The sequence below is a fragment of the Hypanus sabinus genome, chromosome 20 (genome assembly GCF_030144855.1).
Source record: "Hypanus sabinus isolate sHypSab1 chromosome 20, sHypSab1.hap1, whole genome shotgun sequence".
In the NCBI taxonomy this organism is placed as follows: Eukaryota; Metazoa; Chordata; class Chondrichthyes; order Myliobatiformes; family Dasyatidae; genus Hypanus; species Hypanus sabinus.
The window spans coordinates 52,558,023-52,584,956 of record NC_082725.1 but is presented as its reverse complement, the minus strand read 5'-3'; the positions used below and the strand labels follow the sequence as shown (position 1 = coordinate 52,584,956).

General features: G+C 43.2%; 1 long non-coding RNA gene across 1 annotated transcript; it reads left to right on the top strand.

Moving 5' to 3' along the window:
• Positions 1-69: 69 nt before the first annotated feature.
• LOC132378538 (uncharacterized) lies at positions 70-22,661 on the top strand. The gene is made up of 4 exons (XR_009507090.1): positions 70-1,151; positions 4,624-4,797; positions 19,500-19,614; positions 22,319-22,661. It is a non-coding gene; the product is annotated as an uncharacterized LOC132378538 (long non-coding RNA).
• Positions 22,662-26,934: the final 4,273 nt, after the last annotated feature.

Sequence of the window (26,934 nt, the reverse complement as noted above, 5' to 3'; positions counted from 1 at the left end):
AGAGTATTGTGTTCAGTTCTGGTCACCTCATTATAGGAAGGATGTGGAAGCTATGGAGAGGGTGTAGAGGAGATTTACCAGGATGTTGCCTGGATTGGAGAACAAGTCATATGAAGCAAGGTTAGCAGAGCTGGGACATTTCTCTTTGCAGCGTAGAAGAATGAGAAGGGACTTGATAGAGGTCTACAAGATTATGAGAGGCATAGATAGGGTGGATAGTCAGTACCTGTTTCCCAGGACACCAATAGCAAACACCAGAGGGCATAGGTACAAAATTAAGGAAGGGAAGTTTAGGGGAGACATCAGGGGTAAGTTTTTTTACACAGAGGGTTGTGAGTGCCTAGAATGACTTGCCAGGGATGGTGGTGGAGGCTGAAACATTAGGGGTATTTAAGAGCCTCTTAGACAGGCACATGGATGAAAAAAAAATGGAAGGTTATGAGGTAGTATGGGTTTAGTACTTTTTTTTAAGGATTATATTGGTCAGCACAACATGGAGGGCTGAAGGGCCTGTACTGTGCTGTAGTGTTCTATGATTCTATGGTTTAAATATTGAAAGATCATTTTTTACTTAGTGCCCTAGTGTCTCTGTAGCTACTCTCAATAGCGTCTTTAATTCTCAAAAACCTCCAAATCAGTTCCATTGTCATTGTAAGTTTATTGTTACAGTATGTGTAATGATCGAATTTAATAAACAACCTACCTTAAATATTCTGAGGGTCCAGCTTTGTTAATTGACTTCCAAAAAGTCTGACACCTCAAGGTTCAGGAACATCTAATTCCCTACAACTATCAGGATCTTGGAACTACCCAGATAATCCTAATCCTAGCTCAACCAACAAAACACCACAGACCACTTTTTTTGTCTACCATGTGTTCATCTCTGATTGTGTTTATTGGACTAATGCCTTGTTTGCTACTGTCTTTTTCTTCACTAGTTTGGCCTCCAAGAGGACCACAACCTTGTCGTAGGGTTTGGAGGCTTGCATTCCTCAATGATGTGGACAGCTAAGTTGTCTGGAGTCATGGCCTTGTGCTTTGTCTTTTGGTAGGGTTACCCATGTCAAACAGGTCAAAGGGTGGAGGCCAGACTAAGAGTGGTCCACTGGTCCTCCAGACAGAGGTGGAGGACCTTCACTGCTGCCCTAAACGTGAGTGGCATTACAGGCAGTAAGTAAGTTGTAGAGCTGTGTATAATTCATGCTCGATGGGTTGTTTGAATGTATTTTTCTGTAATACTGCTGCAAGAAAGTTTTTCATTGTATCTGTGTCATCATACTTGTGCACTTGACAAAAAACTAAAATGGCAAAATATACTTGCCTTTCACTACCCAGGTTCTGTGACCAAGCTAAGCTTTTCCTAAGATAATTATAAGATCAAAAAAGACATTAAAGAAGATAAAGAGTTGGCTCTTCCAGTGGAAATAATTCCCCGGAGCAATGATATTTTCTTAATTATATGAATATATTCATGGAAATATTCTTGGTCTCACGGCCAAATGTTGATCATTTTGCTAAATTTATTTCCCACATCTGTAAGCAAGCCTGATGTCTAACATCTTCATTTGACATTCTTGTTCTTTCCACTGAAATGCTAAATTATTTAACAGGTTCAGGGGAATATTGGCACATACGTGTTGCATTTACATCAGGCAAATTGGCAGTAAGTGGTGTCTATCCTCAATGATGAAACAGCAAATGCAGTAAATCTGAAGTAATAGCGACAAGGAATGCTTGAAATACTCAGCAGGTCAGGTGGCAGCTGTGGAGAGAGAACCAGAATTAACACTGTAGCTCAAAGATGAAAAGGATAAAAAGATAAAGGGAGAAAGCAAGTCATTTTTAAGTTGTCGAAAACATGAGGGTAGATGGGGGGTGTGATAGGACAACAGATGATAGTGTGAGGCTAGGCTTTCTGCGGTAATCAACTGTTGAAGAAGCTATCTATTTGATAGACTAATTAGAGAGAAAGTAGACAGACAGAAGAAAAAGTCAACCCTAATTGGTGCTGGTTTCTCTTGATAATATATTAGTGAATTGTTTTGCCGTCTTACCTTACTTTCGGCTCACCAAGTCGACTGATGTCACACTAATAAGTTTTGACTGAATACTGCAGTATTGGAAGTGGACAACACAAACAGAAGACGTTCAATACTATCATTCTCCTCCTCAATCTTCACTAGCACAGGTGCACCACAAGGCTGTGTGCCTAACCCCTGCTCTACTCACTTTATACCTACAACTGTGAGGATAAGCAGAGCTCCAATGCCATATTTAAGTTTGCTGATGACATCACAGTCACTGGCCGAATAAAAGGTGGTGACGACTCAGTATACAGGACTGAAAATCTATCTGAGTGACGCCACAACAACTCAATGTCAGCAAGACCAAAGAGCTGATTACTGACCTCAGGAGGAGGAAACCGGAGGCTCGTGAGCCGGTCCTCATTGGGGATCAGAGGTGGAGAGGGTCAGCAACTTTAAATCCCTCAGTGATATCATTTCAGAGGATCTCCCCTGAGTCCAACGCCTAAATGCCATTACCATGAATGCACGGCAGTGACTCTATTTAGGAAGTTTGTCAAGATTTGGCATGTCATCTAAAACTTCAGCAAACTTCTACAGATGTGCAGCGGAGAGTATATTGACTGGTTGTATCACAGTCTCGTATAGAAACACCAATGCCCTTGAATGGAAAAGATTACAAAGAGGAGTGGATGCAGCCCAGTCCATCATGGGTAAAGACCTGCCTACAATTGAGCATATCTACAAGGAGCACAGTTGCAGGAAAGCAAAAATCATCATCAAGGACCCCCACCATCAAGTCCATGCTCTCTTCTCACTCCCTCCATCAGAAAGGAGATATAGAAGCATCAGGACCCAGATCACCAGGTTCAGGAACAGTTATTACCCCTCAACCGTCAGGTTCTAGAACCAGAGGGGATAACTCCACTCAATATCACCTCCCTCATCACTGAACTGTTCCCACAACCGATGAATTCACTTCCAAGGACTCTTCATCTCATGTTTTCAATATGTATTGCTTATATATTTACTATTATTATTTTGGGTTTTTTTTGTATTTGCACAGTTGGTTATCTTTCGCTCATTGACCGTTTGTCCTTGATTCTATTGTGTTTATTTGTATTTACTGTGAATCCCTGCAACACAATGAATCGCAGGTGTGTACGGTGACATATATGTTCTTTCATAATAAAGCTACTCTGAATTTTGAACTATGAAAAAATTCAAGCTGGATTTGCAAGTTCCCGTCGAAAGGAAGAACTAACAGAGACTAGCTCTTTGCAGTAATAAGTTATAATTGAAGGCAAACAGTTAATTCTTGGTGATAGCACAAGCTCCTTCAAAAAGCTTTCAGCTTTTCTTGGTATTTGTTTCTATTGCCCCTTCACCAGTGACCACAGGCTGTCATGTTGAAAGCCCTGTTTCTGCAGCTTGTTATCCTGTAATTGCCCCACACAGCCAGTGATATTGCAGTACTTCCATTGGGACACAACATGTTTACATCTCACAGGGAAGTTCACATAAATAGCAGACAGTGGAATTTATCATGTAAAAATCAAGAAGCAAACCACAACGGTGTGCAATTTTCAGTTTACTGATAATTAAATTCTGCATAGTGCGTCAGCACGGTGGTGTAGTGCTTAGCGCAATGCTTTACAGTACCAGTGACCCAGGTCCGATTCCTGCCACTCCCTGGAAGGAGTTTGTACATTTTCTCCATGACCATGTCAGTTTCCTCCAGGTTCTCTGGTTTCCTCCCACAGTCCAAAGACCTGCTGGTTGGCAGATTAATTAGTAAATTATTGATTAATTGTAAATTGTCCCGTGATTAGGCTAGGATTAAGTTGGGGAATTGCTGGATGGCCAGAATGGCCTATTCCACATTGTATCCCAATAAATGTACAGAAATAGCACTCATCTGTGAGTATAGAGTGAAGTCTGGCTGCAGCAGCTGCAAAAACATATAGCTGTGAAAATGATCCAACAGGCTATTTATAATCCACCTGACTTCAGTGGAAGAGAAAATCAAGTGTGGAGAAAAGCAGACTGATTCAATATCATATACTCAACCACACCTCACCCCTTTGACAACTTTCTTTCCTGTCACTGCTGTTCTTGCTTGTCTCATTGTGTCCCAGCTCCTAGCTCTCTCTCTCTCTAGGAAACCAAAGGGATTTCTAACACTCCGACTTCAAGAAGTTCACCATTGTTGCACATCACTTTGGGGAAGGGCAAGACTCATGCATCCACATTGATATTTAAAGGAGGTATTATCAGACCAAAGCACATGTACAATTACCAAGACATCATAAATTGTCCATAGGATCTAAGATCCTGCTCAGTGGGGGGCTGTTGTAAATCATTGTCATTTGCAATTTCTGTGTGTTTTGTGTCATTAGTAGAGATAAATGGTGTTCTAATTGCATGTGCCAACAGGCTCCGGGAGAGCTTCTTCCGCCAGGACATCATGCTGTTCTGCAGAAGCAATTTGCTGCTTTTTACTGCTTGTTTAATTTAAAAATTGAAATGTAATTTTGTGAGCCGGCTTAAGAAATATCTTCAAAGGTGAACTGTGAATCTCTTTTTGTGTTTTTTTCAGAAATGAGGCTACAGTGATTGAGAAAAAGCTAATAGGTTTGAATACTATTACATCAGAGAAGTGACCATGTTTAGAAGCCAGTGGACAGCTCTAACCACGTGGGTGAAGCATGTTTGAACTGAATGAGGACACAAGCAGCAGAACTACCTCGCAGCTAAACAGTGAGGTGGCACGGTAACATAGCAGTTAGCCTGTGGCTATCACAGCTCAGGGCCTCGCAGTTCAGAGTTCAATTCCAACACAGTCTGTAGGAAGTTTTTACATCCTTCACATCAGCACACGAGGGTGCCCGGGTTTCCTCCCACATTCCATTGACATACCAGTTAGTAAGTTAATTGGTAAATTGTTCCGCAATTCAGCTAGGGTTATATAGGTGGCTTGTTGGGCTGGAAACCCCTATTCTATGTTGTATCTCTAAATAGAAAAATGAAATGAAGAGGGAACATGAGTGTTTCAAGAGGACAGGACATCCCAGTGAGTTTTGTAACCATTAAAGTCTGTTCAAGAGTAGTCATTGTCATTACATTATTAATACTGCAATATTGCAACAGAGTGGTCAGCAGCACTGGGGCTCCACAGGGGACTGTCCTGTCTCCCTTTCTCTCCACCATCCACACCTCGGACTTCAACTACAACACAGAATCTTGCCACCTTCAGAAGTTTTCTGATGACTCTGCCATAGTTGGATGCATTAGCAAGGGAGATGAGGCTGAGTATAGGCCTACGGTGGGAAACTTTGTCACATGGTGTGAGCAGAATCATCTGCAGCTTAATGTGAGAACGGCTAAGGAGCTGGTGGTGGACCTGAGGAGGGCTAAGGCACCAGTGACCCCTGTTTCCATCCAGAGGGTCAGTGTGGAAATAGTGGAGGATTACAAGTACCTGGGGATACGAATTGACAATAAACTGGACTGGTCAAAGAACACTGAGGCTGTCTACAAGAATGGTCAGAGCCGTCTCTATTTCCTGAGGAGACTGAGGTCCTTTAACATTTGCCAGACGATGCTGAGGATGTTCTACGAGGCTGTGGTGGCCAGTGCTATCATGTTTGCTGTTGTGTGCTGGGGCAGCAGGCTGAGGGTAGCAGACACCAACAGAATCAACGAACTCATTCGTAAGGCCAGTGATGTTGTGGGTGGAACTGCACTCTCTGACGGTGGTGTCTGAAAAGAGGATGCTGTCCAAGTTGCATGCCATCTTGGACAATGTCTCCCATCTACTCCATAATGTACTGGTTAGGCACAGGAGTACATTCAGCCAGAGACTCATTCCACTGAGATGCAACACAGAGCATCATAGGAAGTCATTCGTCCTGTGGCCATCAAACTTTACAATTCCTCCCTCGGACTGTCAGACACCCTGAGCCAATAGGCCAGTCCTGGACTTATTTCCACTTGGCAAAATTTACTTATTATTATTTAAATATTTATGGTTTTATATTGTTATATTTCTATACTGATCTTGGTTGGTGCGACTGTAACGAAACCCAATTTCCCTCGGGATCAATAAAGTATGTCTGTCTGTCTGTAATACACAGAAAATACCAAGAACTGGGAATGAAGCCAAGACAATATACTATGTCACACTGACGATGACAAAGAAACAAATATTGTCTGAGACCTGGGTTCTCTAACTGGGATAGTGCTGGCAGGATCTTTTATATTCACTGAGAGAGCTATGACCAAACCCCACCTGACCAATGATACCTGAAGAAAGTACAGCTGGCCTCCAGTGTCTCACTCAAACGTCATCCTGAACTGTGTCCTCCAGACTGTTTTGGGGCAATGACATTCACACTTGAAGACAAGAGTGCTCGCACAGAGGCAAGGCAGGTAGCTACAGCACAACACCAGAACCAGAATCGGAATCAAAATCAGGTTTAATATCACTGGCACATGTCGTGAAAACTGATGACTTTGCAACAACAGTACAATGCAATACATAATAATAGATAGAAAACACACACACACACACACACACACACACACACACATATATATAAAATAGTTAAAGTAAATAAGTAGTGCAAAAATAGATTTTAAAAAAGTAGTGAGGTAGTGTTCATGGGTTCAATGTTCATTCAGAAATTGGATGGCAGAGGGTAAGAAGCTGTTCCTGAATCACTGAGTGAATGCCTTCAGGCTTCTGTACCTCCTGCCTGATGATAGCATTTTCGTGGCATCGCTCCTTGAAGATGTCCTGGATCCTATGGAGGCTAGTGTCCATGATGGATCTGACTAAGTTTACAGCTCTCTGCTGCTTATTTCGATCCAGACAGTGATGCAGCCAGTCAGAATGCTCTCCGCAATACATCTGTAGAAATTTTTGAGTGCTTTTGGGGACATACCAAATCTTTTCAAACTCCTAATAAGTTTCATGCCTTCTTTGTAACTGCATCAATTTGTTGGGTCCAGGATACTGGCACCCAGGAACTTACTGACGATGGAATTGAAATTGATTTCTTACTGTCACACGTACCAAGTTCAGTGAAAAAACTTGTCTTGCATGCTGATCATACAAATCAATTCATCAAACAATTACAGAGTGCAGAATAAAGTGTAACAACTACAGTGCAGATAGATGATAAAATGCAACATCATAAAGCAATAGATTATGAGGTCAAGAGTCTATTGTACAATACTGGGGAACTGTTCAATAGTCTTATAATAGCAGAGTTGTGACACCTAAAGTGCCCAGCTGGTGGCGCCAACACCACCTGCTGTTGCCTGTCTGGACAGAGGTCCTCACCCCTTATCACTGGGAGGAATCTCAATTGGATTGAGACACACCTGAGGCTGACTGAGAGGGGTTGAAAGCTATCAGTTGCTCAATCTTGATACTCACTCTGCTCCTTAGAATCAACTGCTAGAATTAGTCATGCTCTGTGGAATTATTTACCTGTGTCAGTTCTGAGAAAAAAAATTTACCTGGGATCTAATTTGTGGAAACACCCCGTTTGCTTTGTGGATATTCTCCTGAAGGGTTGGATCTTGTGAGACAACTTACCTTTTGTACTATTCTCTGCAAACTCTTAAGTTGCCTGTGTACTTTAGTTGGAATCTGAACAAGTGAATGTGGCGAGACGTTGTACTGACTGTTGAAGTTAAGATTGAAGTCATTTGACCAACACTGTCACTGTCTCTGTCTGCAACTGTGCTCAGACCCACCTGCATCATTACAGCAAGACTGCGCCACAACACGGGCACAGCAGACGATGAGAGCTTCCGAGTGATGCTCGACAACCAGGGGACTCTCCTGGGTGAATACAGCAGCTTGCAGCTACCCTCACACAGACGGCAGAGGTGGCCCTTGTGATGTGAGCCCAGCCGCCTCCAACTCTCCCAGCTCCAGCTTCTGCAACAGTTCTGGCCCCAGCAGACCCCATGAGCGAGGTGTCGCAGAGAACCCCCTTCCTCACCCAACTTGCTTTGGTAGCCCCCCGGAGGCCTGTCGGGGCTTTGTGACTCAATGTCCTCTCATTACTGAGCTGCAGCTGACTCGCTTCCCACACAGAGGGCCCAGGTCGCTCACATGATCTCAATGCTTTCCGGGCAGGAGCATCGATCCGCGTAGGTGATAGTCAGGAGACCTTCACCACCTCGCTGTGCAGGTTTTTGACCACCCCACCGGGGATGAGAAGCAGCAGCAAAACTGAGACAGGGGACCCACTCAGAGGCAGCCTACTCCATTGAATTTCAGGCTCTGGGAACCGACAACCATTAGAAAGATGAAGCCCTCCTCATAGCTTTGTCTGAATTAGCGAAGGATAAGCTGGGCAGTCGCGACTGGGGGGGAATTCCCTGTGACATTGGACTGGGCCAGCGTATATGTGAGGGGCCGAGAGAGCGGGCTCGGCTGCCTACCACCTTGCCCCCTGTAAGGTCAATCTGAAGAGGGGCCAATGCAACTGGCTGGTCCCTCCTCACCCAAAAGGAACAGGAAGAGAGGAGGAGAGGGGAAATGCCTTTACTGAGGTGGCACTGCAGGGCAAAGCCAGGGCTCACCAGAGGACTCTGGCAAGTGGGTTACCTTGATGGTGAGCTTAAGGCCCACTTGGCTCTCCTCTGCACCTGAGTCCATCAGCGCTCAGCGCCTGACCCGATTTGTCCACACCTCACCCCAGATCAGCGCTCTGTCCAAATGTAGACAGGTGAGGGTGGACTTGGGGTGACAGAGGTGGTGTGGGATCATAGAATTCCGAAGGCCATCGTGTCACACTGGCGCCCGCAGTTCGCCTACAGGTTTTGGAAGGCCTTTTGCTCACTGTTTAACACCTCTGTGAGTTCGTCCTCGGGTTTCCATCCTCAATCCAATGGGAAATCTGAGAGGGCCAATCAGGAGCTGCGCTGTTTTGCCTCCGACAACCCTGGGTCTTAGAGCTCAATGCTGTTATGGGCAGAAATGGCCCACAATTAACTGGTCAATGCATCAATCAGTATGCCAGCCTTTGAAACCCCCAGTGTGCCTTTGTTGCTCCATTTTGTTCCGAGAGACCAGCCAGAGGTTGCCGTTCACTCTGCTGGGTCAGCAGTGGCAAGGTGTGGAAGGGCCTAGAGAAAAGTCCACGCAGCTGTTAGTTGTGCCTCAGCGAGCCAACAACATCAGGCCAACCATGGGTGCAGGCCGGCTCCCTCCTTCCAACTTGGTCAGTGGATGTGGTTGTCTACGTGGCATCTGCCTCTCCACACAGACTCCAAGATCCTCTCTCCCTGCTATGGTGGACCTTTCAAGATGGTGAGATGGGCTTTTCAGCTGACCCTGCCAAGGCACTATTGGCTGTGGTGTCCACATGGTTGGACCAAGACAGGCTGTTGGTGATATTCATTCCTAGGAACTAGAAGCTCTCGATCCCCTCAAGCAACATGGGAGACAACAGGGCTTCACTTCCAGACAAGCTCAATGTTTTATATGCTTACTTTGACCATCAGAATATGAAGGAATTGTTGCGAAGCCCAACATCTCCTGATGATTCTTTGATGTCAGTTTCTGAAGCTGATGTGCAGGCTTCCTTCAGGAGGGGGAATCTAAGGAAAACGTCCAGACTGGACAGGGTACTTACTTACTTACTTAATACTTTATTGTCACCAAACAATTGATACTAGAGCGTACAATCATCACAGTGATATTTGTTTCTGTGCTTCACACTTTCTGAAGTACAAATCGAACTAAATATAATAAAATTTTAAATTACAAACGTTTGTATAAATCATAATTAGAAAATAGAAAAGGGAAAGTAAGGTAGTGCAAGTCAGGTCTGGATATTTGGAAGGTACGGCCCAGATCCAGGTCAGGATCTGTTCAGCAGTCTTATCACTGTTGGAAAGAAGCTGTTCCCAAATCTGGCCGTACGAATCTTCATGCTCCTGAACCTTCTCCCGGAGGGAAGAGGGACAAAAAGTGTGTTGGCTGGGTGGGTCGTGTCCTTGATTATCCTGGCAGCACTGCTCTGACAGCGTGTGATGTAAAGTGAGTCCAAGGATGGAAGATGTACCTAGCCAAGAAGTAAAGATCTGTGCTGACCAACTGGCTGGTGTGTTCACTGTGAGCTTTAACCTCTCACTTTGGCATTGTGTGGTACCCACCTGCTTCATGAAGGCTTCAATTATACTGGTGCCCAGGAAGAGCTTGTGACCTGCCTCAATGACTATCACCCACTTACTTCCACAGTGATGAAGTGCTTTGAGAGGCTGGTGATGAAACATATCAGCTCCTGTCTGAATGGTGACTTGGATCTGCTCCAATTTGCCTACCAGAGCAACAAGTCCACAGGAGATGCCATCTCATTGGCTCTTCAATTTGGAACATCTGGACAGCAAAGATGCATACATCAGGACGTCCTTTATCAATTACAGCTCAGCATTTAATGCCATCATCCCCTCAAAACTAATCAGTAAATTCCAAGATTTTGGCCTCAATACCTCCTTGTGCAGTTGGATCTTGGATTTCCTCACTTGCCAACACTAGTCAGTTTGGATTGGCAATCACATCTACTCCACAATCTCCATCAACACAGATGCACCACAAGGCTGTGTGTTAGCCCCTGCTCCACTCAGCTTTACACCTACGACTGTGGGGCTAAGCACAGCTCCAACACTATATTCAGGTTTGCTGACCACACCACCGTTGTGGGCCAAATCAAAAGTGATGATGAATCTGCGTACGGGGGGAGATTGAAAATTGGCTGAGTGGAGTGATAGCAACTATCTTTCACTTAATGTCAGGAAGACCAAGAAACTGATTGTAGACTCCAGGAGAGGGAAACCAGAGGTCCATGAGCCAGTCTTCATCGAAGGATCAGGTCTGGAGAGGGTTAGTAATTTTAAATTCATGGATGTTACTATTTCAGAGGACCTGTCCTGGACCCAGAATGTAAGTGCAATTGTGAAGAAAGCACAGGAGCATGTCGACTTCCTTAGGAGTCTGTAGAGATTCGGCATGACACCTAAAACTTTGACAGATTTCTATGAATGTGCAGTGGAAAGTGTATTGACTGGCTGCATCAGTGCCTGGTACAGAAACACCAACGCCTTTGAATGGAAAATCCTACAAAAGGTGGTGGATTCAATCCAGTCCACCAAGGGTGAAGCCCTCCCAACCATTGAGCACATCTACATGAAACACTGTCATAGGAAAGCAGTATCCATCGTCTGACATCCCCACCATCCAAGCCATGCTCTTTTCTTGCTGCTGCCATCAGCAAGAAGGTACAAGAGCCTCAGGACTCACACCACCAGGTTCAAGAGCAGTTACTGCCTCACAACCATCAGGCTCTGGAATTACACTTACTTACACATCCACTGAGATGTTCCCACAACTAATAATCTCACTTTAAGGACTCTATCTTGTTATCCTGCCCCACTGAACTCATTTCTGCCTATCTTGACTCTGTTTTATCTCCCCTTGTTCAATCCCTTCCCACCTATGTCGGTGATACTTCCCATGCTTTACATCTCTTCAAAGATTTCAAGTTCCCTGGCCCCCACCGCCTCATTTTCACCATGGACGTCCAGTCCCTATATACCTCTATCCCCCACCAGGAAGGTCTCCAAGCTTTCCGTTTCTTCCTGGATTCCAGACCCAGCCAGTCACCCTCTACCACCACTCTTCTCCGCCTCGCGGAATTAGTCCTCACCCTTAACAATTTCTCCTTTGGCTCCTCCCACTTCCTCCAAACTAAAGGTGTAGCCATGGGCACCCGCATGGGTCCTAGCTATGCCTGCATTTCTGTCGGCCATGTGCAGCAATCTATGTTCCAAGCCTACACCGGTATCTGTCCTCCTCGTTTCTTACGTTATATCGACGACTCCATCGGCGCTGCTTCCTGCGCACATGCTGAGCTCGTCGACTTCATTAACTTCGCCTCCAACTTTCACCCCACCCTCAAATTCACCTGGTCTATTTCCAATACCTCCCTCCCCTTTCTAGATCCTTCTGTTTCTATCTCTGGAGCCAGCCTATCCACCGATGTCTACTACAAACCTACAGACTCCCACAGCTACCTAGACTATTCCTCCTCCCACCCTGTCTCCTGCAAAAATGCTATCCCTTTCTCTCAATTCCTCTGCCTCCACCGCATCTGCTCTCTGGATGAGGCCCTTCATTCTAGGACAATGGAGATGTCTTCCTTTTTTAAAGAAAGGGACTTCCCTTCATCCACTATCAACTCTGCCCTCCGTCGCATCTCCCGTATTTCACGCACCTCTGCTCTCACCCCATCCCCCTGCCAGCCCACCAGGGATAGAGTCCCCCTGGTCCTCACCTATCACCCTACCAGCCTACAGATCCAACGCATAATCCTCCGTAACTTTCGCCACCTCCTACGTGATCCCACCACCAGCCACATCTTCCCCTCCCCCCCCACTCTCGGCTTTCCACAGGGATCGCTCCCTAAGCGACTCCCTTGTCCATTCAACCCCCCATCCCTCCCCACCGACCTCCCTCCGGGCACTCATCCCTGCAAATGGAAGAAGTGCTACACCCGCCCCCACACTTCTTCCCTCACCACCATCCCAGGCCCCAGACAGTCCTTTCAGGTGAGGCACCACTTCACCTGCGAGTCAACTGGGGTGATATACTGTATCCGGTGCTCCCGATGTGGCCATTTATACACTGGGGAGACCCGCCGCAGACTGGGAGACCGTTTCACCGAACACCGGCGCTCGGTCCTCCAGCAGTGGCAGGATCTCCCTGTGGCCACACATTTCAATTCCACAGACCACTCCCACTCTGACATGTCTGTCCATGGCCTCCTCTACCGTCAAGATGAGGCCACACACAGGTCGATGGAGCAATATCTTATCTCCCGCCTAGGTAGCCTCCTACCTGCCGGTATGAACATCCAACTCACAGACCTCCATTTGATACCCCTGCCCCCCCCTTGCCCCCATCCCTATCTATTATTTTAGTCTGGTTCTCTTTCTCTCTCTTTTTCCCCCCCCCTCAATATAATCTCCCCCCAGTCCTACTTTTCTTTCTCTTTTATTTCCCATAATTCTCCACCTTCCCTCTAGCCCATTTCCCTCCAGCCTATCACTTCCCAGCTCTCTACTTCATCCCTCCCCCCACTTCTTATCCCCCCTCGACCATCCCATGTTACTTCACTCCTGATGAAGGGTTTTGGCCTGAAACGTCGTCACTACCTTCTCCCATAGATGCTGTCTGGCCTGCTGAGTTCTGCCAGCATTTTGTTTTTATCTTGTTATCTCGTGTTTTCATTATTTATTGCTATTTATTTATATTTGCACAGTCTGTTGTCTTCTGCAATTTAGTTGAACTTTCATCGATCCTGTTATAGTTACTATTCTATAGATTTGCTGAGTGTGCCCGCAGGATAATGAATCTCAAGGTTGCATATGGTGACATGTATAAAATTTACTTTGAACTTTTGAACTTCTCACGATCACAGCATAGTTGATGTAAACTGGAGCATGTGCACTGTCCCCGTTCTGAAGTCAATGACCAGTTCTTCTGTTTTTCTGACCTTGTTGGCAGAACACCATGTCACTATCACTATAAGGCTCATTATCTCCTTACTGTACTCTGACTCATCACAATTTGAGTGGTATCATCTGCAAGCTTATAGACGAGTTCAACAGAATCTGGCCATGCAGTCATGAGTGTACAGGGAGTACAGTAGGAAGCTGAGGATGCAGCGTAATGGTGTTGTGAATAATCCTGGCAGAGGTGTTGCTGCTTATCCGTACTTCCTGGTCAGCTGGTCAGGAAGTTGAGGATACAGTTGCAGAGGAAGGCATTAACTCCCAGGTCTCAGAACTTGGTGATGAGTTTGTTTGGAATTATAATATTGAAGGTGGAGCAGTAGACAACAAACAGTCTAATGTAGATGTTCTGTTCAAATGCTCCTGAGATGAGAGTAGGGCAGAGAGATGGTATTGACAATAGACCTGTTTCAGAGGCAGGTGCATTGTCAAGGTTATCTGAGAGGCTGGAGTTAATTTGTGTCATGACTAGCCTCTCAAAGCACTTCATGATGGTGGATGACAGAATTACTGGACAATAGTTAATATGGCACACTATCTTGGGTACTAGGTGATAGAGATTTCCTTAAAGGAATTTGGAAGCTCAGATTGAAACAGGGAGTGGCTAAAAATGACTACAAATAACCTTGTCACCTGATCTGTGCAGGATCTAAAGATGCAGCCAGGGACATCCTCCAGGCAAGATGCTTTCTACAGATTCGCTCCCTGGAAGACTGATCTTGCATCAGCAACCCTTTCAAAGTGTGCACAAAAGGCACTGAGCTCCTCTGCACCAAACCCCAGATGAACCCAATGTCTTTCATGCACACTTTGAAAGGGACAATAAAACTATGCCTGTGTAGATCCCCACAGCATCTGGAGAGCTTGTGATCTCTGCCTTGGAGTCTGGTATTAGAACAAACTTCATGAGGCCAAACCCTCACAAGGTGTTAGACCCAATGGTATGCCTGGTAAGATTCTGAAATTCTGTGCCAACTAACTAGCTGGAGAGTTCAAGGATATCTTCAAGCTCTCACTGCTTCACTTGAACTTTCCCACCTGCTTCAGAAGGACGTCAATGATACCAGTACCCAAGAAGAGCAGAGTGAGCTGCCTCAATGACAATCGCCTGGCAGAACTCACATCTGCTTTGAGAGGTTTGTCCTGGCTAGAATGAACTCCCTGAGCAAGGACCTGAACCTGCTGCAATTTGCCTACTGCCACTACAGGTCTACAATGGGAGCAATCTCATTGGCTCTAACGGCTGGACAACAGGCTGCAGTTTATCAATTATCGCTTGGCGTTCAACACCATAATGCTTTCAGTACTAATAAACAAGCTTCAAAAACTGGGTCTCAGACCCTTACAAGTGGATTCTTGACTTCCTCATCAAGAGGGCACAGTCAGCTGACAATACTACATTGATTGACCTTATCTCATATAATAATGAGGCAACCTACAGAGAAGAAGTCATCACCCTGACACAGTGGTGTCAAGAAAACAACCTCTCCCTCAATGTTGCAAAAACAAAGGAGCTGGTTGTGGACTATGGGAGGAATGAAGACAGGCTAACCCCTTATTGACATCAATGGATCTGGAGCTGATGAACAGCTTTAAGTTCCTCAGCATACACATCACCAAGGATCTCATGTGGTCTGTACACACCAGCTGTGTGGTGAAAAAGGCACAACAGTGCCTCTTACACGTCAGGCGGTTGAAGAAGTTTGGTACGGGCCCCCAAATCCTAAGAACTTTCTACAGGGGCACAACTGAGAACATCCTGACTGGCTGCATCAATGCCTGGTATGAGACCTGTACCTCCCTCAATCACAGGACTCTGCAAAGAGTGGTGGGGACAGCCCAGCACATCTGTAGATGTGAACTTCCCACTATTCAGGACATTTACAAAGACAAGTGTGTATCATTGGGGACCCGAGTCACCCCAACCACAAACTGTTTCAGCTGCTACCATCTGGGAAATGTTACTGCTGCATAAAAGCCAGGGCCAACAGGCTCCGGGAGAGCTTCTTCCACCAGGCCATCATGCTGATTAATTCATGCTGATACAATTGTATTTCTGTTGTATTGACAGTCCTGTTGTACATACTATTTATTATAAATTTCTATAAATTGCACATTGCACATTTAGATGGAGACATAATGTCAAGATTTTTACTCCTCGTGTATATGAAGGATGTAAGTAATAAAGTCAATTCAATTCATTTCAACTTGGTACCGATTGGTAATAACATCTCTTTGCTGAGAATCCATACAGACACACCATAAAGATGCATTCTTAGCCCACTGCTCTACTCCCTCTACACTCATGATTGCAAGACTGAGCACTGATCAAGTGCCATCTATAAATATGCTCATTATATAAGAAATTGGAGCAGGAGTCGGCCATCTGACCCATTGAGCCTGCTCGCATTCAGTGAGATCATGGCTGATCTGACTATGGACTCATTACACCACTGTTGTTGGCAGAATTTCAGCTGGCGATGAGGAGGTGTACAGGAGCAAGATAGAGCAGATAGTTGAGTGGTGTCATAAGAACATTCTTGCCCTCAATGTCAGCAAGACCAAGGACTTCAGGAAGGGGTAATCAAGAGAGCACACACCAGTCCTGATTGAGGGGTCAGCAGTGGAAATGGTTAGAAGCTTCAAGTTCCATCTCAGACGGCCTATCCTAGCCTCAATACATTGATGCAACCATGAAAAAGGCTCTACCAGCAGCTCTATTTCGTTAGGAGTTTGAGGAGATTTGATATGTCACCCAAGACCCTTGCAAACTTCTACAGATGTACCGAGAAGATTATTCTGACTGGTTCCATCACCACCTGAACCTGGATTACTGGAGCTGTGAAAGAGTTGCTCTACCACATTAAAAATTCTGAACGTGATGACGTCTTTAATCTGTGCTCCTTATTTAAAATACCAAAAGCAACAACGTTTTGTTGAAGAAAAAGAATTCTATGTTACCAAAGTTTATAATTAAACTCAGTGATTTACAGCCTTTTTTTTACTTTAGATTCAACCAACAAAGAAAGGCAGTAAAATGAAGGAGAAAATAATGAGCATTTTTTTACTTCAGTAACAGGCTCATTAGCCAGCAGTGTAGATTGAGACTGGCCTCCACCCAACTACATAAAACCACAGATACTTTTTTCCCAAATAGGATGAAAGGCCTGTAATATTTTTCAGATTGTCAAGGAGGGATGGATTTTCTAGATCTTGGCAAGGAGATGAGTAGGAAGCTGATTAAATATTACCAAGAAATCAGCTATGAGGTTTTTACTCCTACATGAAGCCTTTAGCAATTATAGATCCAAAACATATTTATTAAACTTGAACTTAAAATCCTTAAGGAAACATGCACTCACTGGCCACTTTATAAGGAACAGGTGTGGTCTTCTGCTGCTGTAGCCAATCCACTTCAAGGTTTGGCATTCAGAGATGCTCTTCTACACTCCACTGTTGTAGAACATAAGATATAGGAGCAGAATTAGTTCATTTGGCCCATCGAGTAGTGCGTGCTTATTTGAGTTACGGTCTCCTTCCTGTTGGCGTGAACCACTCTGGCCATTCTCCTCTGACTTCTCATTAACAAGGCGCTTTTACCCACAAAACTGCAGCTCCCTGGATGTTGTTTTGTTTCTCGCACCATTCTCTGTAAATTCTGGAGATCATTGTGCGTGAAAATCCCAGAAGATCAGTGGTTTCTGAGATACTCAAACACGCAATCAGTTCACGGTCAACATCACTTAGATCACATTTCTTCCTCATTCTGATGTTTGATCTGAACAACAACTGAACCTCTTGACCATGCCGACATGTGTTTATGCAGTGAATTGCTGCCACTTGATTGGCTGATTAGATATCTGCATTAACGAGCAGGTGTCCAGGTGTGCCTAATAATGTGACCACTGAGAGTTGTCTTAATATAAGAAATGAACTCAAAGGCTTGTCAACTAAGCCTTAAGTATATGCTTGGAATTGTACCTTTTCATTAAGAAATACATTTAAATTAATTTCTTGCTTAATAATGAATAAAATCTTAATACTGTTCTCCATAAAATATTCTTTAGTCAGTCTTTCTGTGATTATCAAGCGAAGCAATATGAAATAGAATACTACCCAAGCATTTAATTTGCAATCAGCCTCTCAGCTCCTTTCCCCACTGCATTAGGATCAAATCATCAGACCTGCCTAGCATCCACCAATAGAGATCCTACGAGTGCTGAACTTAACTCGTTCGCTCTGTAGGATGGGGAGCAAACTCTAGAGTTCAAAGTGAAGAATTGTTCTCCCAGGAGAACTGATAGGGTTGTTTGCCCAGGTGACCATGCACGCTAGTGACTGATAGCCTAATACCCTCCCTTCTCCCACTTGTGAATCTAATACAGAACTCCTACCTACAAAGGATCAGTGCAACCTTCCAATTCCTAAAGAAGATGGGTGATGCTTTGCATGCAGCTCTCTTACTAGATGATACTTTATTTTCTTTCTTCTATTCCATACTGTTCCTCTAATATAATTACATAAAACTATATCCAATTACTAATTTCATACATGTAATAAGAATCACTTGATTTTGTTAAATCTTCCCCCGAGGTTTCATGCCCATCAGAATCATTTGCAGGTCAATCCGAATGCAAACAAACACAAAAAAAAAGACACTCTCCAACATCTCCCTATTTATTTTTACCATCTGCAGACCCAAAGAAAAGTGTGTCGTCTGTTATTAACTGGTGTTGGTGATGGGTGCATCTCATTAACTGAATCCAGAAGGGGGTCAGTGGTCATGAGTTCCTGTTTAGAATCAGTATGGTAGTGAAAGGTTCCTGAATCATTGCTCTTTACGAATGGTTTCTAAGTCAAGTTCTTTGCCGTATTCAGTACAAATGAAATTAATAAACCAGTTCCAATTCCAGTTTCAATAAATGGCATGGGAAGTTGTCATAGGTAGTGTCAGAGCCAAATGGAGAAATTTAGTCCATCCCATGGTAGAGCAGCACAAAATGAAAGTCATCTGAATGGATATGTACAGTTTTTAACAGCACTGTAGTTCCACAATGGATACAGCACTGCTTCTTAATGTCAGTCTTCCTGTGATTTCAATAGGAAATAACAAGCTGAATGTGGACAACTCTAAAAGAGATTGTAGAGTTACCATTGCAGATGCAGTGATTATATGTAATTAGAAAGCATTCCACATACATATAATGATACATAATTGCACACATTATATAAAAATCTGTGATAATCTAAGCATTTATTAAAGTATAAGGGTAATTGTATGTAATTACATGAAAATATCACGTTGTGCAGATCAGATTTCTTTTACAGTTGCCAGAGCCCAAGTTTGTTTCTATTTCGGGTTTCTGTTTCTTTACTTTGGTACATAATTTTAACTTCCAATTATTTTTTCTCTGCTGTGCCGCCGTGGTATTTGTTTAGGCTTTGTCCTATTTTTCTGTAACAGTGCAGCTTTGGCTATTTTGGTAAAATAACATGGACAAAATGGGAGTCTGACTGTGAACAAACAGAACAAAAGAGAGAGAGAAAGATTTGCTCAGCCGGCTTTCAAGGTGACAGACATTAGGAGTTGATTGGGTTAAGAAACAATTCAAGTTGTCAATAAAAAGTGAAGATTAATAATTGTTCATGTTTAATTCACTCTTGTCTTAAAATGACTGGTCAGCACATTCAAAAATATACACTTTGTCATAGGAAGAATAGAATCCGATATCTGATTTATTATCACTGACTTAAATGACATGAAATTTGTTGTTCTGAGGCAGCAGTACAGTGCAAAGGCAAAAAATTGCTTTCAATTACATAATAAATAAGTAATATAAAAAAAGTAATAACAAGGTGGTGTTTGTGTGTTTACAGACTATTCAGAAATCAGATGGCGGAGGGGCAAGAAACGGTTTCTGAATTGAGTGTGGATCTTCAAGCTCCTGTATCTCCTCGCTAATGGCAGTAATGGGAAGAGATGTTGCAGATGGTGAGGGTCCTTAGAGATGGCTACTATCTTCTTGAGGCACTGCCTCCTGAAGATGTCCTCAGTGGTTGAACCCATGATGGAAATGACTAAGACTCCAACCCTCTGCAGCCTCTTGCAACCCTCTGCATTGTGATGCCTCTACTCAGAATCTCTCTACCATACATTTAAGGAATTTTTAAGAGTCTTAGTGACATTGCAAATCTCCTCAAACTCCTAACAAAGTAGAGCAACTGAAGTGTCTTCTTCATGACACGACCTCTAAGATGTTGACTCCCAGGAACCTGAAGCTGCTCACAACTATCACTCAACCAGCTGATCATTCATTCCTGTTATGTAAGAAAAAAACCTATTTAGTAACAGAAAAGAATCACAGACTTTTTAAAATCTGGTCCAGTAAAATAAACAAGAGCAGAGTTTGATCTTGAAATTCCATATAGCCTAAAAGAAAGGAGAATTAATTAATTACAGTTGCTCCTTATTTGTAATAGTACTTTGGCCAGATTTTCATAGTTAACTTATTTGTACTACTATAGGAGTGAAGAACCCTATGCAGAACAAAGTTACTTTGCTGATGGGCTTGTAGACTACATGTATCCAGCAGGCCATACACTGACATGGTGCACTGTAATTCAACATTTTAAACCTGGGATTCCTGTCCAATGTTGCAAAAGTTCAACGAACTGACTACTGAAAATAAAGAAGCATACTTCTCAGTTTGTTTCTTTCTCACTCTGAAGGCACAATTTTCACTGACAATCCAATTTCATTCCCATCGGGAATAATGATCACATAATGTCTGATAAAGCTCTTGTGTCGACGTTGTGTTTTGTGCTTCTTTCTGGCTGGTGCATACCTTCAGAGATAACTGTAGTAGTCAATGAACCAATTCTGCCATCTGCCTGTGCAATCAGGTAAAATTGCCATGGAGAGTCGTGATGAAAGAACTGTACCAACTGGCAAGAAAATGAAAATAATCTCACTGGTCCATCTGAAGACCTGAGGTCTATCAATGACTGACATTTGTAGGATCGGTTCAGTGAATTCAAACCTTTAGCTCTTGCTGCTTAGTAATTCCTGATGTGCATGAGTACTGCTTACTGTGACAATTCCCAAATTTTTAGCCCAATTGCACTTCATTAATTAATGAATGATGTTAGATACTTTTTAGATATACATCTATTTAATTTATACAATCCAAATGTCTTCCCCACTCCTTTAAGTGCTTGAATGCCTACCCAAAGCTAAGTATTCCAGTATTTTTCCTAATTTAGCTTCAAGAATTGAGAAATGGAAGTGACTTGAGGACAAGCCGGAGTACATAAACATATATAAGGACATTCTATTCATTTTAAGATAATAATAGAAAAGGACAGGACAGACCTACAGGATGTGGTCCAGTACTGGAAGCAGGGATGCTTCTGTGGAAGTTGGGCAGGATCTTGCAGAGCTTGACTGGATGAGCCTGCTTGAAGGGAAAGGAATGATTAACGAGTGGGAGGCTCTTAGGAGTGTGATATCAAGAGTCCAGGAGCAGCATGTTCCAGCAAGTTTAGGGAACCATGGCTGACAAGAGATAATGAGGCTCTGGTCAAAAAAATGAAGGAAGGGTACATTTGGTTTAGGAGATCCAGGACCCCAACTGGAGTACTGTGCTCAGTTCTGGTCACCTCACTACAGGAAGGATGTGGAAGCCATAGGAAGGGTGCAGAGGAGATTTACAAGGACGTTGCCTGGATTGGCGAGCATGCCTTATGAAAACAGGTTGAGTGAACTCGGCCTTTTCTCCTTGGAGCAACAGAGGATGAGAGGTGACCTGATAGAGGGGTATAAGATGATGAGAGGCATTGATTGTGTGGATAGTCAGAGGCTTTTTCCCAGGGCTGAAATGGTTGCCACAAGAGGGCACAGGTTTTAGGTGCTGGCGAGTAGGTACAGAGGAGATGTCAGGGGTATGTTTTTCACTCAGAGAGTGGGGAGTGTGTGGAATGAGCTACTGGCAACAATGGTGGAGACGAATACAATAGGGTCTTTTAAGAGACTTTTGGATAGGTACATGAAGCTTAGTAAAATAGAGGGCTATAGGTAAGCCTAGTAATTTCTAAGGTAGGGACATGTTCAGCACAACTTTGTGGGCCAAAGGGCCTGTATTGTGCTGTAGGCTTTCTATGTTTCTGAGAAGTGAATCCCTTGATGTCTACAAAAGGATTAAGCAAACTCTTAAGAGAGAGACCAAGAGGGGCAAGAACATTATGAGTTGGATCTGGCAAATAGAATTCGGGAAAATCCCGGGAGTGTTTTCAGCTACATCAAGTGTATCAAGAGTAAAAGGGTGGACAGGCAGGGAGAGAGTTGGTCCCTTCAGAGGTTAGCAGGGCTACCTTTGTCTTGCTCTGCAGGAAGTGTAGGGAATATTTATGAATATTTCTCTTCTGTGTTTACAAAGGAGAAAATTATGGTTGCTCAAGAAATGAGGGAAGCAATTAGCGATCTTTCAAGGGACATTTGTATTACCAGAGAGAAGGCAGTTGTAGCCTTACAGTGCACTAAGGTGGATAAATCCCCAGTGACTGCCCATGTGCACCCTTGGACTTTGTGGAAGGTTAGAAACTATTGAAGGTTAGAAGGCACCAGATGGCAACTTCTTTGAGCTCATCTGTGAAACAGCTTAAATGTCTCTCTTTAATGTCTTTTTTCCCCTTTTCAGGGTGGCGAAAGGTTCTGTTGGAGTCCATGATCTACAGCTGCACTCAAACTGCAGATCTTCACAGCCGTGAGATTCCACTCCCAGAGTTCACCATCTTGAAAAATCCAGGAATGGTCTGGAAGACTCGTGCCTCAGGGTGTGGCCTTGCTTGCCCCCATGGGCTCGATTCTCTCTATCAGACTGTATCATCGTAACTGCAAGCTGTTTGTTGATCCCACACTTGCTGTGGAAGGGATAACTCCTCTCTCCCCCTTGTTAGTGAAGGCGAGTGTGCATGGCATGTTGAAGTGCTGGGTTTTGGACTGTAGTTTTTGATGGCCTCTTTGGAGGCTTTGTGTGGTGGGTGGGGGGACTGATTCTACCTGCTGGAACAAATGGGGAAAAGCAAGGGGGGGGGGGCTGATGCCTTACTGCTGCTTGTGCGTGGGAGTGGGGAGGGTGTTTAGGGATTTTAACATTTTTCTGTCTTTCATTTTTTTGTGGTTTTCTTCTATTTTGTGGATGTCTGCAAAGAGAAAGAATTTCAGGTGGTATACTGAATATTGATACTAAATTGGACCATTGAACTGTTGAACCATTGAAACTGCAAAGGCTCTTGCTTCATCATTAGTGAAGTTCCCAATGACTGGAAAGTGGCTAATGATGTTCCATTATTTACAAGCTAGGGAACTACAGGCTGGTCTGTCTGACATCAGAAGTTACCGAAGGGAATTTCTGAAGACTATCATTGAAAAACAGAACATGTTAAAGATTGAAGCCTGATTTCTGGCACGCACTGTATTTCTTCCTACTGCCTGGCTTCCATGATTGTGTCTACAATTTCCTTTCTCTTACCTGAATAAATTGTGTGTAAATTTTCACTGATTCTGTCTGTTTAAGCCCTGCAACCTTCCTTTGAACCCTGCTTTGTAACTCCACCTCAGAGCTCGAATAATCATTACGAGGGAGAAGTTTCAGACTGCATCGTTTTGCCAGCATATGGCAAATGACCTTGTAGTACCAATTCAGTACATCAGATGACTTTGATGAATTAAATATGTTGATGGAGGAAACATGATTTAGAGAGCTTATTGTTGCATGTGTCTGCATTGTTATATTAGTCTTCATCTGGCAATTTATTTTTAGACAATCACTTCCTATTAAAAACCTCATTTATTTTTTGTGCTGTAATCAGTAACTAGCTGGTGTGATTTCATTTTACCAATAAAAATAAGACCAGCTAATTGGAATGTATTAGCAACTGCTCGATTTGTATTAGTTTAAAAATTATTTTATGTATATACTCACGGATTCTAATGTTCAAATTTGTGGATTATTATGGGAATTTCAAAGTGTAGACGTGGCAGAACAGGCCGTAGTCTACAAATGGGATCAATACTTTGAGATTAGTTAATGCATGCTTGGCACTAAAAGCTTGTAAATTGTAAGGCAGCATTGGGACTGAACAATTACACCTGCCAGTCTTCACATTTTCCCAGTGTCAACAGCTGTGAAATATATGAAAAATCACCATGATTACTTGTCTATGAGAAGCAGCCTGCTACCAAGGGAATCGAGTGATGAAGTTCAATCTTTCTTTCTTCTCACTGTTAATCAGCCAAGATTAGTATTACTGTATTGTAACACAGCAGGAGGAACACCAGCTGATTGTTGTATCCAGCTGTGGGAGATGGAGAATCAAAACTAATTTTAATTTTTTAAACTTCAATAATCACCTTTTGCGATTGCTGCTGTCCTGATAAAACAATTATATTGCTGATAATATTTTGCATATAATTAATCTAGATGCAGGTTTTGACTTGAAACATCAATTCCTTTTACAGATGCTGCTCGACTTGCAGATCATTTGTTATACATATCATTCATTGATGGTTTTATGAGAAGTTTCATTTGCTAAGATGTAATCCCCCAGCTAACAGTAGAGGAGAGGACTATTTACTTTGAGCAGTTTAACCAACAGTGAATCCAGGCAGGTTTAGGTTTCATGCCAAAGCCAATTTAAGCTGTAATGAATATAACCATCACAGCATGGAAACAGGCCATCTCGGCCCTCCTAGTCCGTGCCGAACTCTTAATCTCACCTAGTCCCACCTACCTGCACTCAGCCCATAACCCTCCACTCCTTTCCTGTCCATATACCTATCTAATTTTACCTTAAATGACACAACTGAACTGGCCTCTACTATTTCTACAGGAAGCTCATTCCACACAGCTATCACTCTCTGAGTAAAGAAATAACCCCACATGTTTCCCTTAAACTTTTGCCCCCTAACTCTCAAATCATGTCCTCTCGTTTGAATCTCCCCTACTCTCAATGGAAACAGCCTATTCACGTCAACTCTATCTATCCCTCTCAAAATTTTAAATACCTCGATCAAATCCCCCCTCAACCTTCTACGCTCCAATGAATAGAGACCTAACTTGTTCAACCTTTCTCTGTAACTTAAGTGCTGAAACCCAGGTAACATCCTAGTAAATCGTCTCTGCACTCTCTCTAATTTATTGATATCTTTCCTATAATTCGGTGACCAGAACTGTACACAATATTCCAAATTTGGCCTTACCAATGCCTTGTACAATTTTAACATTACATCCCAACTTCTGTACTCAATGCTTTGATCTATAAAGGCCAGCGTTCCAAAAGCCTTCTTCACCACCCTATCTACATGAGACTCCACCTTCAGGGAACTATGCACCGTTATTCCTAGATCTCTCTGTTCCACTGCATTCCTCAATGCCCCACCATTTACCCTGTATGTTCTATTTGGATTATTCCTGCCAAAATGTAGAACCTCACACTTCTCAGCATTAAATATAGATAGAATTCAATTCACACTCTCATATCCTTCTTCATGACGCACTGTAAAAGGATGTATTGAATTGATGGAACAGAGAAAGATGTGGACCACTTGTATTTACCATAAACAGTACATATTCTGAATTAAGTATATTTTTAAAATAAACACTAGACTCAACACATCTCTTTGTTACTCTGCATGTTCCCAGAACCCACATTTTCTACATGCAAAAAAAATAGTTCCAGAGAACTGGCAGAATCTTCAGCATTGAACTGAAGCACTTTACACGTGTACAATCACGAAAAAATCTGCAGATGCTGGATATCCAAATCAACACACACAAACTGCTGGAGTAAATCAGCAGGGCGATGAGTCCAGTCCTGATGAAGGTTATCAGCCCAAAACATTAACTGTTTACTCTTTTGCATAAATGCTGCCTGACCTGCTGACTTCCTCCAGCATTTTGTGTGTGTTGCTTTCTTATGTGCCTTGTGCTGTGTATGACTGTTGGTGTTGTGAGTTGCACCTTGGCCCCAGAGGAACATTGTTTGGTTTGGCTGTATTCATGGGTATTCAAGTATAGTTGATTGACAATTAAATTTGAATTGAATTGAACTCAAACCTTTGTATTCAGGCAATAGCTCCAGTGTAAGTGATTGAATTCTGAGCATGGTCAATCCACTATATTATTCAGTCTTCCTTCACTTAGGCCAAACATGAAGCTTAATAAAAGTGGGCCTCTTGTCCCCTGCATGAATCAGCTATACCACAGGGATTAGAGCAGGATCCTTTACATCACAGTTTACCAGCATTGAGCCATGCTGGTAAAGATTAACAGACATTCCTTCTGATCTGAAGTACTATCATGTTGCACCTGCCTTCCTAGGTACAGTTGGCCCTCCTTATCCGCGAGGGATTGGTTCTGGGACCCCTCGCGAATACCAAAATTCGTGGATGCTCAAGTCCCTTAATCAACCTGTCTCAATGCGGAGGACCTTAGGACCCAGCAGAACCCAAGACCTTATTTAACCTTTCTCAGCGTGGTGGACGTTAGGACCCAGCAGCAGAGATCTGAATCCGCAGTGTTTCTGCTCATGAAAATAATCACAATCACGATTGAAAATAAAGTGGAAATAATAAAGCGATCGGAAAGAGGTGAAATGCCATCGGTCAACGATCAGAACAATTTTGAAGGATAAAGTGAGAAAGGCTGTGCCCCTATGAAAGCTACAATTATTACTAAGCAATGCAGTGGTTTAATTATTGGGTTTTGGGGTTTTGGGTATTTGATCCTCTACATCAACCCGGCACGGTGGAGAGTGCACTCCATAGCGATCTGTCACTAAATCGAACTCGGGAACTTCCAGAGCCCGGCACTGAAACATACGTTCTTAAGTGTGTTATATGCATAGAAAGGTAAATTATATACTATATATGAATGCAAACGTTTGACTAACTGACGCTAAATAATTACCAGATGTACCCGATCCACGATAACCCACACACAACCTCCCGTACACTTTAAATCGTCTGTAGATTACTCATAATACCTAATACAATGTAAATGCTATGTAAAATAGTTGTTATACTGCATTGTTTAGGGAATAATGACAAGGAAAAAAGTCTGTACATGCTCAAACAACAAGTGCTGGAAGAGCACTTCCGGGTTTTCGCGATTTGCGGTTGGTTGAATTCACGGATGCGGAATTCGCGGATAAGGAGGGCCGACTATTTTAACAAATTTCTTCAAAATCAAACTGAGAAGCTCTTGATAAAGTGAGTTCAATTCTGAAGCTGGATATTGTATATATGAGGGGT